Here is a 6,000-nt window from a genome sequence, read left to right on the forward strand (position 1 = left end):
TGTGCATTGGCAGGGTAGGGGGAAGTTTATAAATAAAATGACTGGCTTGGTTATGAGCACTGTTAAATAGATTAACTGGCTGAAGTGCCATGAAAGAGAATGATAAGAAGCAATATATTAAACTGGAAGCTATCCTATGGGGATTGGGTGCTTAAGCCTGATCTTGTTTTGTTTGTTTGTTAATGATCTAGACTCTAGAGGATGGGGTAAACAGTATGATGACTATCGTACATCTGAAGGGGATATTACATTGTGAAGTGTTGCAAGCACCCATGAGAATAATACAAAGGGATTTAGAGAGGTATGAAATATGGACAGGAAATAAGACGAGATTCAGTCTAGGACAATGGAAGCTAACGGTGAAAAAAAAATCTGAAATATGTAACTCACTGGAATGGAGACACTTAGGCTCAGTGCCACTAAGTAAACTCCCATTCAGCTTTCTCAGCAAGGCAAGTGAAGACTGCCGCTGGTGTGCAGTGATGACAAAAATAACTTAATGTAAACACTCTGCATTTCTATTTTGCTTTTTATCAGTGGATCCCAAAGGCTGTTCACTATTCCTATCCTCAGCTAGAAAGAGGAAACTGGGGCACAGAAGTTAAAGGGCTTGTTCATGCAAGTCAGTAGGACTGCTCATGTGAGTAAAAGGTTGCAGGATTGTGACTCCTCTGGGAAGTGATCTGCATCTCTAGTTTGTCTATACAGCACTGTAGAATAGTAATTAAAGTTCAGTTGTTTAATTGTTGTTCATTTGTGATTAGAGTCAGTCCATGCCCCTGCTCCTCCATAACCAATATAATGGAAAGAGATGTCATCCTCTTAGAAAACACTCTCTGGTGGGGACTCTCAGTTCTGGTGATGCAGGGCCAGATGGAAAAAGCTGATTTGTATACTGTTAAAGACTGGGTGGCTCAAGTGATTGCTCATGAGCTAGGAGGAGCCTTTGACTTCTGGGTCAGCAGTTCAAATGTAGGCCATGCAAGTAGTGCCTGAAAGAGGTTACCACCTGACAGATCTTTAGTGCACGATATGAAATAAACTTTTCTCTTTTCCATGGTTAGGTGTCTCCATTACAAAAGTCACCATAATTGGCTGTCTCAGTAGAGAGTCTAGGAATTGAGGGCACAGGGAGGCAACCATTATCAGCACAGAGGCAGTTCTCTGAGAACAGGGGTGACAAGTACATTGGGATGACAGTATAGGAAAATGTATGCTGTCATTGCCTGCTCTGTGGATAAAGATGATGTCAGGTGTTAGGGCTGTTGACACAGCACTTTCACAATGCTAAAACTCAAACACACAAAAATTAGTTTTATGTATATATTATACAACAAGAAAATATTGTGTTGGGAAACTGAAAGTTTTCAGGAGCTTTTTCCAGAATTAATTGGGTTTTATGAGATTGGATGCCATTTTGAAAATTTAGCCATTATTTTGTAAAGTTTCCCACAGATTCCTTTGGACACTGTGCTAAGTAATTAATGTTTTTCCATTGTGCAGTGTTTCCCAACATTGGTGACCGCTTATCTGAAGAAAAACATTTTCACAATCCCTTTACATTTATTATGAAAGAGTAAAAATGTATCAGTGATAAAATGTATATAATGTGTGTGTGATTTGAGAGGTTGATAGAGAATACTTGACCTTGAAGGGCGGGGGTGGGGGCGGGCAGGAAGGAAGGATGGAGGAGTGATATTTTCTTTGCTTTAGATAGCTATACAATTTCCAATGCCTCACACCTCCCTCACCCACTCCCTGGGAGTCACACAACCCATTGGTTGAGAAACACTACTCCCATGTAGTAGGAGAGCAGCTGGTTGTTTCTAAAACCTTTGGGTGTTCAATAGTGAAGGGCATAGAAGAAACATAATAGTGTCTCACAGAGCAAAAAACTTTTGAAAAACATTTTATTGCATCAGGGGAAGGTGAGAGCTGGGCTTCCATCCCTTTCATCTGATTTCAGAGGCGAGACTTACTGTGGAAGGAAATGGGCAGACGAAGCTCTTGAGAGGGCAAGAAAGAAATACATGTCTCATCTACCTACTTCTTTCTGTTTTTGTGAATTACACTTTACAATTGCAAAAAGGTATCTGTTTATGGCAAAACTAAGTAAAAGTACCTCATAGAAAAACTAGTTTTGGAGGATAAATTTTAAAAATTAGCTGCTTTAAACAATCAGAATACAAAACCTCAAGATTGTCAGCTTCGTATATGTAAAAAATAAAAATGTATTGCTCTGCTCACAAGTAAAACTAAATTCTCTATACTCATTCCATTTCCAATAATTTCTTCTTGCTTAGTGAATGGGACTATACACAAAGACAAAGTGGAGAAACAAATTCCCCCTGCCAAATTGTTCTGTTTTAGCAATCTTAGATGTCATTTATCACAATAGTAGGTAAAATACTTTCAGCCAAGAGTGGTTTTTAAGTTGACCCTGTCTCTTTAAAAATGAAGAGCACAGGTGACGTGGAGACAAACATCAGCCTACAATATTATGAACAGCATGAGCCTGCACCACTTCTCGCAAGTGGAATCCTAGGGCATGTCTACTCTACAAAATTATCTTGACCTAAGGTATGTCAGCATACAGCCACTGCCATAATTAAATCGTTTTTGCATGTCCACACTGCACAACTTGTGTCGGCGGTGCACGTCCTCACAAGAAGTGCTTGTACCGATTGCACTGCCAGTGTGGGGGATTGTGGGATGGCTTCTGAAAGGCAGTAACTGTATATGTAAGCGAAGCAGTGCCTACACTGGCACTGTGTCAACCTAACTACATTGCCATTGACTCTACACCTCCTATAGAGGTGGATTTATTAGGTCAACGTAGCTGGGCAGTTACGTGGGCGGGAGCGAAATTTTAGTGTCGATACTTAAATAGTTAGGTTGATGTAAGCCACCTTGCGTCAACCTAACTCTGTAGTGTAGACCAGGCCCCAGATTGAAACTCATGTCAATCTGACTCAGAACATGGTTTTATCTATCTATGATACCTCTTCACTCTCTTCAATCCTCACAATACCCCTCTGAGGTAGTGAAGTGCTATTATCCCCATTTTACAGATGGGGAACTGAGGTACTGAGAAACAAGTGGCTTATCTAGGTGAACAGTTAGTGCATGGCAGTTCCCTACTGCACATTGACCCACTCTTGTTTCAGTGTTCAATAAATCAAAGTGCACTAAGGAACTTATAGTGCACAGTAGCAGGGTAGATGGACAGTTAATGCGCAGCATGATAGTGTGCTGTAGGCTGACACCCCAGCTTGCCACACATGAAGGCTATGTCTACTCTGCCCCACTGTTCAGACTCCAGAGATGTGAATAAGAACATGCACTAAAGTGCTGAGCTGTAACTCTCCTGTGTGAATGCTGTGGGTGCAAACTAAAAGGCTCCTTGTTCACATTAATATAATCCTTTCCAAACAGGACTGCACTAATATGAACTAGGAACTTTTTAGTTCACGCCCACTGCGTTGACACAGGAGCTACAGCTCAGCACTTTTGTATGCACTGCTATTCACACCTCTGTAGTCTGAATTGCAGGGCAGCGAAGACAAGCCCTTAGTTTCTGGGTGGACAAGCCCAAAGAGACTTGCCCAAGGTCACAAAGGAAGTCTGTGGTGCAGCAAGGACTTGAACCTAGCTCTTTTGAGTCCTAGGCTAACCTCCTATGCACTGATCATCAGGGAGAATCTGTGTTCTTCCTTTCCCACCCTAATTTGTTCTGTGGCCTTCCAAAATAGTAAATGTATTTTCTGATGTTAGCTTTTTTTATTCAACTGTGTTTGGCTGTTTGGAGTACTTTAATTGTATTTTATTGCCACAGGCTTTCTAACACCATAACAATGTTTTCTTTGGGAGCAGAGTTTGGGCAGCAGGCCTGCCTGAAGTAGGAAGTGACACGCTGAGTAATTGCATAGCTTGGAGAGCTGATATCTGAACATATGGCTGACAATTTCCCATCCACATTTGAGAACCTCATAATTTATGTGGCTAGTATAAAGATAATATAAAAACCTCCAAATGGCTCTGATGCATATAAGTATTTCTGAAGTTGATCAGTTACCACACAATGTTCCCAATTTAACATTCCAGTGGGAAGTTTGTAGCAGACTAAACATCATATAATGTAAATGAGTTAGAAATCGAAATGTGGTGCAACACAGAAAGTGCTTGATGTGACCAATGTCACTAAAAATATTCTTACTAAGAACTCTTTAAAGAGTGTCATTGTCCTATCAGTGAGAGCACACTCAGCATCAGATGATCTTTCATAGTTCTAAAGAACGGGATGGGAAACAAACACTGAGGTGGGGGGATAGTTGTTGGGTGTTTGGGGGATGGTGCCCAGGGGGAGAATTGGCTTTTAAAGATTGACACACTGAATCAAAGGCTAAAGAAGATGATGGCTAAACATTTAAAGATATATTTCACCTGCACGTCCACCAATGTAATATACGCCATCATATGCCAGCAATGCCCCTCTGCTATGTACATCGGCCAAACTGGACAGTCCCTACGGAAAAGGATAATTGGACACAGATCAGATATCAGGAATGGCAATATACAAAAACCTGTAAGAACACTTCAACCTCCCTGGCCACACAATAGCAGATTTAAAGGTGGCCATCCTACAGCAAAAAAACTTCAGGACCAGACTTCAAAGAGAAACTGCTGAGCTTCAGTTCATCTGCAAATTTGACACCATCAGCTCAGGATTAAACAAAGACTGTGAATGGCTTGCCAACTACAAAACCAGTTTCTCCTCCTTGGTGTTCACACCTCAACTGCTAGAACAGGGCCTCATCCTCCCTGATTGAACTAACCTCATTATCTCTAGCCTGCTTCTTGCTTGCATATATATACCTGCCCCTGGAAATTTCCACTACATGCATCTGACGAAGTGGGTATTCACCCACGAAAGCTCATGCTCCAATACGTCTGTTAGTCTATAAGGTGCCACAGGACTCTCTGCTGCATTTAAAGATAAGTTATTGTTAGGGAATCAGTCAGGAGTTAAACAGAAATACTTGCTTGAAACTAATTTGTAGTAGATTTGGGGGACCGGAATATATCAGTTACTCCTTCTCCTCGGCTATGCCAAAAAGTGGGGACACTTTATTTATGAAAGCAACAGAGTGGGCATACTCCAGATTCCCTCCACTTAGCCTCTGGCTGCTGGTTTGTGAGTGGGTGACTGGGGAGGTGAAATCCACCTCTGCCCCAGTAGCTGTTATTCCTGCTCTTTGCATGAAGTACTGGAGCCACTGATTCATGCAAGTGGAGGTTTATAGTCCCTCTCCTGGCCCCCAGACCACGATGCCTGGCCAGCAAAGAAACCCTTCCCGCAGTATGTGGGCAGGGATCCTTTAGTGGCTTCTCAGCAGGCAAGCCCTGCCCTGCTCCTGGGCAGGGCTGAGGTAGTGAGGGGGCTTTGCACCATCCTTCCATACTAGGATTGAATTTCACCCCTGCTTATTTAATAAGCTGAAGCAATTTCAGGTAGTATTGTAAAGTGAACATTCACCAGCCGCAACATATGTCATCCCATGTGGATTAGGCCGAGTCACAATACATAAGAATCAGAGCTGGACCAAGGCAACCTAGGATCTAGGCACACCCATGTCATGGCCATGCACCTCCCTGAGGGGGCAGCTGATTTCAAAATTAAGCAGAGATATCAGTACACCTTTCTTTGAGCTATTGATTCAGGTTGCCTATCATAATGATCTCTTCTGACCTTAAAGTCTATGAGTCTATGACTCAGATGAGCATCATTGACTCTCGGGTCACATTTTCAAACTTTCCTTTTCATCCATGAGGGTTAGAAATACATTTCAAACAAAGATTTTGATAGCACGTGACTCAGTGAGCTCAGGCCCTAGGTACAGGCCTATAATGTCTCTGTCTTAATCTGGCCTTGATGAGTACAAACAAGAATACTGCCTTCAGAGACAATAGAGCAACATTAATCTGTATTGTGAGCTGGAA

Source organism: Mauremys reevesii, linkage group 1 (assembly GCF_016161935.1).
Source record: "Mauremys reevesii isolate NIE-2019 linkage group 1, ASM1616193v1, whole genome shotgun sequence".
Classification (NCBI taxonomy): Eukaryota; Metazoa; Chordata; order Testudines; family Geoemydidae; genus Mauremys; species Mauremys reevesii.